This window comes from Canis lupus, chromosome 4 (genome assembly GCF_011100685.1).
Source record: "Canis lupus familiaris isolate Mischka breed German Shepherd chromosome 4, alternate assembly UU_Cfam_GSD_1.0, whole genome shotgun sequence".
NCBI classification, from domain to species: domain Eukaryota; kingdom Metazoa; phylum Chordata; class Mammalia; order Carnivora; family Canidae; genus Canis; species Canis lupus.
In genome coordinates, this window is record NC_049225.1 from 87,091,150 (window position 1) to 87,106,944 (window position 15,795).

The window sequence follows — 15,795 nt, forward strand, 5'->3', positions numbered from 1 at the left end:
TTAATTTGGTAAGTTCTGTGTCACTTGAAAATTGTTAAACAGTTTAAAACTATTGATCATCTCACTAAAGATAGAATTTCCCATTTTTGTCAGGTTTAATGATTTCCAAGTTTTCTTAGCTGATATCAGTCTGTTAGTCATTTTCTTATTTTTATTGTTTTGTGCCTCCTTGATTTCCATAAAATAATAAAGAAAATATGATAAATCAATTTTCATTTTTTTTTGGTAGAACACATTCTTCAAGCCAAACATGATCTAAAGAGCCAACGTGTAGCTTGGCTATAAATAGAACCTCTGTCATCTTCTCTCCATGTGTCCCTTGAATATCTTTGAGGAACTGCAGAAACTCAAGGCTATAAGGAAACCAGAATGAAATTATCTTCAATGAAATATTGAAATATGAGCTTACAGAAACCTCACTATTCCAAGATGGTGGAACTTCTATATGGAACTGTTGGCTGTTACAGTAGACCACCAAAGGATAGGTCACAAAATAGGCTGAATAGGCATCTTTAAAACACTGAGTGTCAATGCTTAAACCCCTAATGTTCAGGTTAATGGAAGGTCAAAAGTATAAATTTAAAGACTACTTGTATGTGGGAAACATACAGACTTATAGACATAGCCACTGGCAAGGGCCAGCATTCCAGCAGGATTCTAATATGGGTGGACTAAGATCACAGAAACAAGCATTTTTGCATTTCTTGGCTCTTTCATTTTTTTTCCTCCTTAATCATTATTTTCATCTGTTTGCAATTTTAGTTACCTCTGTCTTTCCTATGCCATCTATCTTGTACTTCTTTGCTTTTAGAGTAGCAATGGCTAGGCTCTCATTTATACCCATTATCAAAAAGAGAGAGAGAAAGAGAGAGAACATATCTTCTTGTCAGCAAACAAGAAGCTATTCTCTTATTTTTGAGTCATCAATCATTTTCATAGTTACTGTAATATCTCACCTCTAGTTCGATCCATATTCTAGATAATTTAAGTTATAAGGGTCTAGGTACCACTACATGGATGCTCACGGTTTGAAACTTTTCTGTGTAACAATCACTAAAAAGAAACAGTAAAAATTCATGAATTTTTTAAAGATTATTTATTTGAGAGAGAGAGAGAAAGAAGAGAGGGAGCATGAAGAGGGAGAAGGACAAGCAGACTCCCCACTAAGTAGGGAATCCAACATGTGGGACTTGGTCCCAGGATCCTGAGATCATGACCTGAGCTAAAGGCAGGTGCTTAACCGACTAAGCCATCCAGGTGCCCAAAAAGTTCATTAATAATTACTGACTTCACTGTTTGCTCTGATAGAAGCAGTGTTATTTATTGGAAAGAATATGGGGAAACCATATTGGAAGAAACATGAAATATTCACTTTATTCTCTTTAAAGGTTTTCCCCTCAGTATTTCCTATTTTACTTTTTTTTTTTTTCCTATTTTACTTTAATGGTTCCACCAAATACCCAGACAATACAACTGAGTCTTATCTCTATCCTCCCAATCTATCTCCCATATCATAGTGGTTATTAAACAAAATTTATTATATTTCTAGCATTTCTTAAATTCATATTATCCTGTCTTGCTCTACTGAAACTACTCAACTCAGCTATTCATGATTCACTTTCTTCACTAATTTTTTCCTATGACAGGTTTCCATTCCACTTACTTTGATTCTCTCCAGACCACACACAATACCATTATCAGTTTTAGCTTATTGCATTCAAAATCCCATATTCTTCCATTACTCAAAATTCTACAATAAGTCACCAGCAGAATAGGAAGGCACTGGAAATTCTGGCTTCTTTCTGCCACCACATCTTGATCTACTTGCTGGTTCCTTTCTCCATACCTTTGCACAGGTGTTTCACACTCTCTGAAATGGTTTCTTCCATCCAGCAGTCTCCTAGTCTTTCTTCAAGAATCACTTCTAGGGGCATCTTTGTTTTTTTGTACTCAGTAGAGGCTGAATGCCTGGCTGGATTTGCAGGGGAGGCATGGGTGGCTCAGTTGGTTAGGGAATCTGCCTTCAGTTCAGGTCATGAACTCAGGGTCCTGGGATGGAGCACTGCGTCGGGGTCCCTGCTCAGCAAGGAATTTGCTTCTCCCTCTTCTCTACCCCACTCATGCTCAGTCTCTCTCTCTCTTTTTTTCAAATAAATAAATAAAATCTTAAAAAAGAGAGAGAATCAGTTCTATAGTCAATCACTCTATGATACTTTCATTGTCTCTTCCAAACAACTTATGGGCCTTTAGTCTATGTTTATATTAAAATACGCACATGCCTCTATTATAGTAAATCACACAGCATGAAGTGTGCTCTGACTGTACTTTGACTGGTCTACTAGTTTCTCAAGAGTACGAAGCATATCTTTCCACCTTTGTGCTCCCAGAGACTGCACCAACAATGCCTGCCACATGGTTATGCTAAAAAATAAACAAAGAATTTATGAAATCACAGGAAATCTTATTTTCTCATTTTATTTAAATATCTTTTAACTTTAGTGAGAGGGAGCATGACGTAGCAGTCCAGATTGTGATGGGCTCAATTCAAAGTCTGGCTCCACCACTCATGAGATCCACAACCTTGAGTAGATAACAGCTTCTTTGTGCTTCATTTTCATTGTATGTCAAATGAGGATGACAATGACACTTACCTCATAAGATGTGTGGCAAAATTATAGTAGCTAATATATATTAGTTCACTTGGAACAGTACCTGGCACATAATAAGGGATATATAAGGGTTTGCTATATTATTAATTTTTACCTTATCTGTGCTTATTTACAAAAAAAAATGACAAATTGTAAAAAATCAAGTTGGTATCACATATGTTTACCATGCATATTTGACATAAGACTGAGATCGTATCGCTGAATTACGAAATGGTTTTCATTCATTCATTAATAAACATTTCCTCAGCCCCCAGTTTGAGCTAGACACTCCTTTAGACATTAAGGAAACAGAGATTTATTAGAAATAGTCCCTACCATCCATTAATGTTTTCAATCTAGTTGAGGGCGATGAGAAGAAATTGGACAATCACCATGTGATGCCGTAAGTGCTAACATAAGCACACAAAATGCAAAGGTAACACCAATAGGAGGAGATGAGACATAGGTCGTATTTTTCCTTCTTTTAAATACCTACATTAAAAACAAAGATCTTGATCCTCATGTTGCTAATTTAGCTCTTATGGTTAAAGAAGGAATCATAAACAATCATAAGCAATCATAAACAATACATGTATCTAATATTACAGCCACGATTTGGCATTACGAGCAGGAATTAGCTCTGATAAAAGAAATCCACTGATAATACAAAGGCTATTTTATCCATTTATTTCAATATTCTCCACACTTAGTGCTATTTACTATAGCTCCCTGAGCAGCCAAAATTATAAATTTGAGCTGTATTTATTATCCTGTACACTATTTACACAGAAATGGAGGTGTCAACACCCACAGGCAGACAAAAGAAAGGAAGCTAAAAAATGAATGAAGTTGATAATTAAAACCATTAAACATTTAAGGATCTTAGAGATAATTTAGTACAAATCTTTAATGCAGAGATGAAGGCCCTGAGATCCCCTGTGGGCTTAGATCAATGCCACTCAGCTAGTTGGTTACAGAGCGGGAACTATAACCCAGGTGTCTAAACAGCAATGCTCATTAATTTATCCTAAAGAAAATGACAGCTGTGCAACATTTCAGGCACATAAGCTTTCCACACATTCTCTAATGCATTCCACAGTTCAAGGTCAGTAATTAAAGGAAAGCCATCCCACCAATGTATTCACTGCTGGAGAAAATAACATAGAAGACTGGGGGGGAAAGAATAGTAAAAACCCAAGGGGCTAGGAATTGGTTGTATAATGTTCAGAGAACTAACAAGCACAGATTTTAAATTAAGCTAAGGCAATAGAAGTGACATAAGACTTTCAAGAAAAGACAAGGAGACAAGAATGTTTCAAATAATGGATATATCTTCAGAGCAGATATATAAACTGATTTTGTTAAAATAAATGCATAGTTTACTAGAGAAAGGGGTTGAATGTCTAAAACTGTATCTTATTACATTACATCAATAGCGGTATCTACAAATGAATATATTTTTCTTTTCCTCCCACTTGGATAAATGTTAGTTTTCAAATGAGTAAAATCATTTGTCCTTGATATTCACATTCTGAAGGTTACACTTAAAAAAATGCATGAGACACAGCATGCTGTTTAAACTCATACAAAGACATAATGAGTAGGATTTTCCTCGTGGTGGCCATTTTCTTGTTTGAGTTGCATAAATTACTCTTTATCATTGTCTTGTGTATTATTAGATTACCTCACACTGACATTTTACAAAATTAAAAAATTAGTAGGCATTTGTATTTTAAGAATACTGTGTCTCTCTGTGAGATTAGTAGGATGCCTAAATATCACCCAGATTCAAAGCCATACCCTTGAATCTATCTTTTCGATGGTTATGTTCTTTGTTCAAATGGCACATGAGTTGTTTTTATTCTATCAATAGTCAATTGAGTGCTTCCTTACGTGTGATTTGTAGTCTCTAGGAAAGTTTCTATAAGTGATATGCTATATTAAATTTGTGTTTGCGTGTCACCAATTTTGTAGTATTACACTTAGAAGCAAGCTCATTTTAAAAGGTACTAACAACCAAGAAAACAGATCAAAAAGAAGAGAAAGTTAAAATTATACCAGGAATTTAAGGTTAAGAGTTACATCCTGAAGAGTTTAACACAGTAATTAAAGAAAAAGAAACCATCATGATTAACTAATAAATGCACACGTCTTTTAATTATATCAGCAACAATTTATGCTGCCAGTCTTAGGAACCATATCGCAAACAGGAATATAAAGAAATATTTCATGAAACATATGACAAAATATTAGATTTTTTACTTTGAGTTCTGGAAAATACTTTGTCTTAACTTTGATTATGTTTAAAAACATATTAGACTTTCAGAGGCGATAATTACCAAGAAGGATTTATTTATGAAGGAATTTTATTCCCAAAGCTTCTACCTTGATCTTATCCTGCCACTTAACCAGGTAGGTTTTACTGTATTACAGTGCTTGATTCTGTCCCCCAGGTCAATAAGTTCCTTTAAACTGACAAACTTCTATGTAAAATTCACTGGATTCTATAGAGGCCAGATGCCCCAGCATTTATCGTTTTATTGTTTTGATAATGCACATTTTATATTGAACTGTTTCTCATAACTATACTTGTCTCAGACACCAATTTTATCTCTTTATTTCCTTTTGCCATTGTTCCAATGGCCCCCCATTTTGATTCCATTTATGTATTCATCCATCACCTCTGTCATTAATTCAAAAATGCACATGTATTTCCTACTCAGTAGTAGACATTGAGCTATTTTTCCATACACAGTGAAGAGAATGGATACATTTCTCTGGTTTCTAGAAACTGAGATAGGAGCAGAGAAATTTCAAAGGAAAAGGAAAAAAATGAGGCCAAAAAAGAAAAGAGGGAGTATACCAGAAAAAAGAAAAAAAGAAAAAACATTGCAAGCTATAATAAATGCTACAAAAGATAAAAACAGAACTGAGAGAAAAGAAATAGACACCATATAATGGATGGAATAATCAGCAGTAATTTTTTTTCTTTGCAAATTACAATAAGGTCTAAAATATGAGCAAGAGGAAAGTGGTGGCAGGGGAAGGCATTTTTTAAATGTGCTGACTGACTTCTTTGCATTGATGTTGTTCTTAAATTTTGCAATTCTACTTTGTTTGGCCTTAGATAATATCCCTGTTTAGTTCATCTAAAGCTTCAAGAACTTTATATGGTCCCCGGTAGCTCTAGTTTCCACCTGAACTGACCTATGTTTAAGGACAGGATTCAAATAAATAGCTCTTTGTTAATAGGATATTTTCCCTATGTCATTATCTTTATTCCACTATCAATGGTAATGGAAGTTCTCTGTAGAAAATTAAAAGTGTTAACAAGTAAACCCAAAATATATGAATAGAAATCACCCTACCCAGCAAAGAAAACCACCATTGATATTTTGGTATGAGTCTTTCGTGAAACTTTCTTATGGCCTTATATACAAAATAAGGCTGTAGTTATATTTTCACTTAACAGTAACAATTTATTTCCATCATAATAAACATACACATCATTTTAATGGCAACGGAGATCCATCCAGAAGACATTATTTGTAAGACAAGATATTAGATTATATTGATTAAAGCTGAACTAATGGCTTTTTCACACCTCCCTCTTTGCATTGGCAGGTTATTTCCTTTGTAAACAAATATGCAAAAGTATTTTTCTCCTTTTTCTTTTGTGTTTTATTACATTCACAGAATTCATACCATTCATGCTAAAAGAAAATCAAACCAATTTTGTCAAATATGTCAAATACAGTAAGAACTTGGAAAACTGTAAGAGCTCTATTTCTCATGAATTGCATAATTTTTACATAGAAACATTAGGAAAAGAGACAAAGGTTGAGATTATGACTGTTTACCTAATGGGCAGTTTCCTGTTTTCTGATAACTAAACTCTGAATTTGTCCATGAAATAGGCAGAAATCCGGAGGAGAGATGAGTATGACCTCCATCATAGGCATTGAATATATGGCAAAGATCTGATCAATTCGACATAAGAAGTCGGCTAAGTCTTTTTCCACCTTCTGATGGTGAAAAATACCAATTAACAGTTTGTGACAACAATTTGCTGATGTACGCCTTCCTAATAATACAGCTTCCTGGGATGCTATTGAGATACTTGGAGTGGAAGGAGCTTTCTTGTAACCATGAGGCACCCGCAAGGAGGACAAGAAAGTCAACATGTTCAGGATGTTGTAGCAGATGGATGGAAAGAAATTCGATCTCGGCACTGCTGAGCTGCTGCAACAACCTGGAAATACCAACCATAAAATTTATTTTAAGTGAGATAATTAATTGTTTCTAACACCTAATACCATTTTTGTCACATTTTCAGCTAAAACCACTATTGAGACAAGATGTATCATGAAAGGATTTTAGCTACGAGTAATGTTCAAAATCAAGTTTTGAAAGTGGTTTCAGAAAACATCGAGCAAGAGCCTATAAGTAGGAACTAACTATACCGAGTAACATTGGAAATATGCAGAGAAAGAAAAGAAATGTGTTTTGGGTTCAGGAAAAAATGTCTGTAAAGAGAACTAGTGTTCAGCATTACTGATGTTGTGACATACTTTGCAGAGGTCAGTAAGTCAAATGGTCCAAGCTATTTGGAAATAATAGCATCTAAAGCTAACATATATTTAGAAAGTAAATAGTTTTCAAAAATTATGTAGGATTTGTCTACATCTACATTTTCTTTGATGATTTAATCAAGTGGTATTCTAATTTAAAATAACTTTAAAAGTTTAACAACTTGCTATATTCAGTTTGATTGTAGTTTATGTTTTAATGAAATATGATCTAGAATAATGTCAAGGTAATACTTTAAACTTTTGCCCACAATTCATGCTGGAAATCTAACTATTTCTTTATATGGAGCTTCATTGGTAGTTTAAAATAGCTAATTTAAACATAATCCTGTTTCTTTATTAGTTTAAAATAACTAATTTAAACATAATCATCAGGTATTTATCCTTACTAGATTTTTTTCCTTAATGTCATCAGATCAAGTGAGCAACTGAAGACATCATAAAATTAAAAACCGAATCCCTGTATGCCGCTTGGTTAATATAGCTGAAAAAAAATAAAGAATTGTTGAGCAAAAGAAACAAAGAGAAACAAGTGTGTTAAATTTTTTTCAGTATTCCCCCAAAAGTACCTGTTTAAAAATGATAGTTTGCCATGACAATGCTTTGCCTGTACAGCTCAAGTACAAAAGCATTATCTAGCAAGTCTAATCTTGTATTTTTAAATTAGAATACTAATTCAGGTTACACATATTAAACATTTCAACTTCCCTTTTCATTATGAAGCTTCTATTTAAGCATCTCGTACAAAGGGATAAGATTCTAACACATATCAAATACAAATTGTGTCAAAAACTCTCTGGATGCCCTAATATATTTTTGTTCTCACTTATCACATTCCTACAGGGTGAACTCACACGCATATATATTGTTTTAATCTATCATCAATTCCCATGCCCTACTCTTTCATGACTATGTCAACACAGAAGTATTTTATTTTCTGTGTAGTTGTAAAAAAAAAAAAAAAAAAGTTATATGTTGGCCTTCTGGTCATTTTCTTCTTCTCTTTCATTAAAAAAAATATTATTTTACAATTTCTTTTTTTTGTCCTACCCTTTTTTCCTACGCCCAGAAATCATCAACCTGGCATTAAAAATCAACTCAAATGCTGCCTGCCCTGTTTCTATGTTTCAAGTCAGTTTCCATCTCTAATTAAGGATATGATTCAATATATATTTTTAAGACTTTATTAATTTATTACTCAATATTTATTTTATATTATTTTATTTTTTTTCTATTTACCTATTTGAGTTATTTTATCTCTACATAATTAGAAAAGAAAGTTAACTGATCTGTACAACCTTTTAATTGCCAATCAATACCCTCTTCATTCTACATAGTATTTGACTTTTCATAAAGATCTCTTTTAACTAAGCTTTTATTTATTTTTTTAAATTTATTTATGATAGTCATACAGAGAGAGAGGGAGAGAGAGGCAGAGACATAGGCAGAGGGAGAAGCAGGCTCCATGCACCGGGAGCCTGACGTGGGATTCGATCCCGGGCACCAAACCGCTGCGCCACCCAGGGATCCCTTAACTAAGCTTTTAATAGGTATTGGGCTTCAGCAATTCCAAGGTGTATATAAATATATAGCATAAACTTAGAAAGCCTCATTACTGAGCAAGAACAGATCATATGCTTTGATACTTAACCAGATGGAAGGCTAACCTCCTTTCATAAAAATTATGTAGTCCATCCACTTACATCTAAAAAGATGGAGGACCTACCTGAGTTTGGAATTCAGCTGAGAAAGTCCCCTCAGTGCTGGACAGGTAATCATTTTAGAATTAGCTAGAGTTCTCTGCTAAAGCACAAGTGAGAAATGATCTTTATATTTTTGTTTAGCTATAAAGCCCTATATTTCTATTATTTATTAAATATTTCCTAAGCCTTCTTTCCAAATACAAATACTCCCTCTTTATTTTTTTTTAAGATTTTATTTATTTATTCATGAGAGACACAAAGAGAGAGGCAGAGACATGGGAAGAGGGAGAAGCAGGCTCCATGCAGGGAGCCCGATGTGGGACTCGATCCCGGGACCCAGGATCACCTGAGCCAAACACAGATGCTTAAACCCTGAGCCACCCAGGCGTCCCCAAATTCTCCTTCTTGGAATACTTAGGAAAGTCTTTGTATTTTTCGCCTTTTTTTTTTTTCAATCCACATTGAATTACAGGTGGCTGCACAGTGTGATTGATATAATGAAAAACACAGGCTTGAATGACAAATAACGTGAGTTCAATTAGTCTAGCTTTCATGTTAGTTTGACTTTCTATTGCAAGAGAAAAGTAAGACAAGCCCCACTGTGGGATTGCAAACTTGTGAATTTTCTGGGTAAAACTGGCCCAGTATATGGAGGGCACAGAGAGATCGAGGAAAGAGACAGGCCACTCCGGACAGGTAGGTGACAGTGTAACAAGCGAAGTAACATACTTATGAGGCTTGTCTTGGGTGGCCGCAAGATGACTAGATCTCTGCACCCATGTGGCAGAATTTTAAGTTTATGTAAAGGCCTTACCTGGGTTCAGCTACACGGCCCAGAGAGTCACAAGAATAGTGTCCTGTGAAGGCTATGTCCTTGAAAAGGACCCCTACTGTGGGAACAACCATTCTAAGGACAGGGAAAGGGTGAGGAGCATCTGATTACTCAGGGTCAGGTCATAGGTCAACCGTGGGTTATGTGCTCTTGATTATTTCCTCCAACACCCATAAGAAGAGAGAAGGAAATAAGCATACATTTATTGACAATATAACCTTCAGACAATGCCCTTGATTAACACTGGGTTGAAGTGATATTTCTTGTCTGTACAGACTCGTAAGCAAAAATATGTCTCTCATCTTGAATCTGATCACCACTAATTACTTCTTATTTTTATTTTTTTACTTTTTTGCTGTCCTAACCCACAAATGAGACACTCTAGTGCTATCTACGAAGTCAATACATTTCAAGTGTGAGAATAATTAAAAATATGCACACGCACACTTACAAATGCACAAAGACATCATAATATCTCCTCTTTATCAGATCCCTCTTTGAAAAAATATTATGTATCTGTTATTAATAACCTCTTTTTCAGATAGGCCAAATCTGAAAGTACACTTTAAAAAAATATATGTTTTAAGAGAATAAAATAACAATTACTTTCTTTTATAACCACAGAGAAAAGATAATATCCTGAAGTAGTCCTCTCTGGGAACTAGAATTTATATTCCATGTATATAGATGAAGTCATGTGGTATGTCTCCTGTTTGATCTAAGTGTTTATTATTGCATGTCAATAATAACTCAATAATTTGTTTAAAAATACATTCTATCATGTACGGAGGTAAAAAGGAAAGTAAGCTTTGTAAGAGAATGGAGAATGATACAGAGTTGTCTCTATTTTAGATAGTTTGGCTTTTAAAACGCATCTTTAATTTGCATTTAGGTACAATTGTTTAAGGAAGACCTCTGTGTATTTTAAAGCATATTTATAGCAACAGAATTCTTTGTATCTGTAAAAATTCTATATGTGGATGTAGGAAGAAAACAAGCAATTTTTTTGGTCCAGATGAGAATTATTACATACTGCATCACCACCATCATCATCTTAATCATAACAAAAATGTGTGTATGTATATATATTTGTGTGTGTACATACATATTATATAATATATATATATATATACACTTTATACACATATAAATACCTACAAATGTATGCATATGTATATGGGCCTAATTCCCCAAGTGTAAGACATACATACAGAAAATGTTTGATGCTCTTAATCTACATGTGACTTTTAAGTAGATCTCAAATCAGATAGAAAAGTGTGGACTTCTATCTGTATCAGTATTTATACCTTGCATTTTTTGTATACAAAAACAATTACTCAAAGTAAAATGGAGATGGAAAGACTTCTCAGTACCATCAAGACTAAACTCATCTCAAGGCCACACTTCCTATATTAACTATAGAATAATACATTAGTGCCGTCCCCTAAATAATACACCAAATAGAATTAAATTATATTTACTCATTTTAATAAAGTGTGAAGATTGTTCTTACTTTTACTCACACATTCATTTAGTAAATAATTTTTTCAAAGATTATTATGAGTCAGACCATTGACTGTGTTGGGTGGGTGGGAGAGGCTAATTACCTAGTCTCTTATGCTCACTGCACTGCTTGAAATGCGAAAGCAAGATATACCAAGTACAGTAGATGTTTAAAGACAAGAGTTTAATTATTTTCTCTATAGATTTGGACATTCACTTTTGAGGGCTATAAATCCATCAAAAAAAGGATAAAATGTACCATATTCAACAGATATCAAAATTATTGGATTATTAATTCACAGAATTAGAAACAAGACCTACTTCCATCATCTAGTGACAATATAATGGGAGAAGTGTTGAATAGGCTCACTTTAAAATTAAGCAAATCTTGACTAATAGGTAAAAGTGAAAACAACTCTGATTATGTATCAGTGAGCTACATTTCTCATTATTGCAGCCATAGGACACCTGTTAACGCTGCCCTGAGGTGTCAAGAGGTAGGACTCTATAAAATGTGTAATCTCAGATTGCCCACCAAATATCCATGCTGCTCACCTGCTTTCATAACATCCTCCACTTTTTCAAATCATTTATTAGAATTATATTTGAAATCTGCAATAAGGAAAAAGTGCTTTGCTTGGTAGGCACTGGAGATCTTTTAAATGTCTAGGAAGTCATATGGTAATTAAATATAGTACCTACGGAATATTATTCAGAGAGAATTAAGCAGATTTAAAGAGAATTAAAGAGAAAGATCACAGTCAACAAGGTATTTTTGTGTTATAGATACTAGATAATAAGAACACATCTCCTATGGCAAATAGAAGCCAAAGATAAAAGGATAAAATGCCTCAGGTTTTGAATCTGGATTACTTATAGAAAGTTAGTCATATTTTAAAATTCCGTATATAAGAGGGAAGCCGTGTTTGGCTTCTGTTGTTGTTGTTGTTGTTGTTGTTGTTTTCCTTTGTTTTTAAGAAAAGAAAAAATGAATTCAGGGATGAAAGTGAAATAATAAAGAATATCCAAGTAATTTTCATAATGAGTGTTAATATTTTCAACTACTTATTATGTTCTGGGCACTAATCTGGTGCTTGTTGGCTGCTTGTCACAAATCCATTTTTCACAAGAGGCAGCTGGTACCAAAAGAAGTAATGTATCCAACGTTAGTTAGCTCCTCAGAGACAGAACCAGGACTTGAATCCAGACATTCTGGCTATAAGAGAGTGTGTTATCATCCAATTTACCAACCACAAATAAATGTTTCATGTAGGGCTTAAGGAAAGGGTCAGAGCTGAGACACAGACTTTGTAGAGAGAAGAAATCATAGTTGCACAAGAGAAAACAGAGCAAGTATTCTCAACAGTGACCAACTGTGTAGCTATACAACCAGATCCATTGGTCCAAATATTGAGAATCCCCCATCAGTAGGCTTTGAGAAGAAACTGGCATTTCTATTTATGTATTTTTTATTCTTCTTAAATATTGTATTTATTATTCATGAGAGACACACACAGAGAGAGAAGCAGAGACACAGGCAGAGGGAGAAGCAGGCTCCATGCAGGGAGCCCGACACGGGACACGATCCCAGGACCCCAGGATCACACCCTGGGCTGAAAGCAGGTGCTAAATCGCTGAGCCACCCAGGCGTTCCTGACATTTCTATTTAAAAGAAGGTCCACAAGTGATTCTGGTTCACAGGCAGGGTGAGAATCAGTAATGTAGGAAGGAAATTTAGAGGGTGAATACACAAGCCTTGAAAATATCTACATGCATTAGGAACACTAGTTATGTCATTAATTCTGTACACCATCCCCATATCTCAAATGTATCTGGAAATAACCAAGTTTATTGCCATATCCCCGGCTACACAGTTCTAAAGGTTGAAACAGGATTTGAATCGAATTCTGACAGAGTCTCTATTTTTCCCATTAGACTAGTGCTTCTTAGTGATGGTGTTTTCAGAGCCTTAGGCTTCTAACGAGTTGTCTTGGGGCAGACGTGGTGGAGCAAAGAGGAGTAGATTAAAAGGACAGAGAGCAAGGACGGCTCGGAGGCCTCCGTTCACCACTGCTCTATTCCGGCCGCAGCATCTCTGCCATCACATAATGGAATTCGGTCTAATATTTTTTGTAAGAGGGAGTCCAATGACTAAAGAGTCTGAAGGTTTCTGAACTAAGCCAAGAAGACAACGCAGGAATAACACCAACAGTTAGGGATGTTTGGACGATGTTGGCACCACAGATGTACAAGAAGTCTCTATTTTAATCAACTTATGTAAATCACGAAAAATTTTAAAATTCACAAATCCTATCAACTCTAAGATTCAATTGAAAAAATGAACAGATTATTCTCAAATGAAACAGTGATACTGGTACTGTTTCTGTTTATCATTGAAATCACATTTCTCACATAATGGACAATCTCCCTCTGCTTCTCATTATGAGGATTCTCACTCCTTCTCCCATCGCCCCAAGTCAAGACCTTTTTCTCCCAAAGAAAGAGAATTCCGATTGACCATACCATCCATCCATGCCGTTAGTATTGTGATTTCCACTATTCTATTTGACTGGGCAAAAGAAAAAAAACCAACCACCTACTTGTAGCTGGTCAACAGTGAGAACCAAACACCAGTAAATATCTTAATGCTCGGCCAGATTTTTTCCCATCTGACCTGTATTATGCTTTTTAAGTGAAGTCTAATTAAATGCCAGCTTTGCTGAATATATTCATCATAAAATAAATGGAGTAACATTAGCAAAATAGACAGTTCAGAACATTAGTGGTGCATAGAAGTGTTAAGGTGGCTATTTTACCAAGACTTGCCTTTTATTTTGGAGAGCTTGAACATAAGCTCAAAGCCACAAACAAAAGAATAAGAATGAGGGCAATAAATTATGGAGATGAGGACTAATTGTGCTTCCAGGGGTTTGATAGATTAATTTTTTTTAAGAGGAGAGAAGAGCTGGATTCTTGTTTGTGCAATGCTGAGATGAATTGCCCATGACCTTATGTAAACCGAAAGCTTGTACTGACCTGTTGAAATGGGAATGCTTGTAACCATGGCAACGGAGGACAAGTAAAATAGGTTTTCACTGCAGTTATAAATAAGGCAGAGAAACCAGTGGACTTTTCCTCCCTCATTCTGTGATAAAGACAACATGGGATATTTTTTAAAAACACCATTTTTCTGTCTACATTTTTTCCAGACATAAAACACACGTCATATTTTGGATGAAAATCTCCAGAGAGTCAGACTGTGGTCCACAAGACGGGGAGGAAGGGAGGTTGGAGGTTGGGGAATGAAGAGTGAGAAAGAGGTAGAAAATAGGAGCCAATGACCTTGTTTCAACAATTCATGCTTTCTGAGACACATGCCATATATCATTGCAGTTCGGCGTTGGATATATTAGAATGCCTAAACACGATTGAGTCAAGGTGAAGGAGAAAAAATGATCAAGCTGTTTCAAGTTGATATACTGTATCTCTCTTTTATCTAGAATTAAAAAAAAAAGGTATGAAGTATATTTTATTTGTAACTATGTCCATGCTCATTGTGTTCTAAAATCTATGGTAAATGAATGATTGTATATAAGGCTTTGAAACCTAAACCTATGCAGGCTTAGGGGCCACCACGGTTAATTCTGTTAATTCTCTTAAATCAGAATTTTCATCAAATTTGTTTCAAAAATTTGAACCTCTTTCACCCAACACTTGGTGGCACTACTACTTCATAAGGTAAGTGCCCTCAAACAACTCTCAAATCTGCTTCATGGCTTTCAGAAACACCGTGTATGCCTTCCTACCTGTAATCCTTCAAGTATAATGCCTTGAATATGCAACCTGAAGCATCAATGAGTCCCCTGTCCCTTGCACAACAGTACTGCTGTGGCAGTTGGTGAAAAAAAAAATTGTTAGAAGCACTAATTTTCATCACAGAAAGTTCATAGGGATGAAAAATGGAAGAAAAGCACTCTCATGGAACAGTAATTGGGTTGATGCTCTAGAGTCTATGCTACCTAATAGAACCATCTGAGATGATGGGAATATCATATGGAACACGCAGAGGACGGAACTCTGTCTGACAGGTAGGCACTAGCCAGGTGAGGCTATTGAACACTTGAAAGTTAGCTAGTGCCTTAGAGAAACCGCTTATTTTATTTTAATTAAATTCAACTTAAATTACAATAATCACAAGTGGTTAGAGGCTATCATGTTGGGCTGTACATGGACCTTGCTAGGCATGAACCTAAACTGTTGGCTCAAGATTCAAGAATAAGAGCAGAAAAAGCTGCAAAGTGTCATCAAAAGTGATGACACCATCCACCCTTCAACCAGTGGAGGGAAATAAAACAACATTAAATAAGCCAGCCTCTGATACAGTGAAACCGGCCCATTACCCTTTCCTTCTCATATAGGAAGTGAAGTGTTTCTTTTGCAGTCACATGTGAACTGATCATGTTTCCCTTCAAACATTTCTTCTTTTCAATGTTTTTTTGTTTTCATTTTTTTAATTGCTG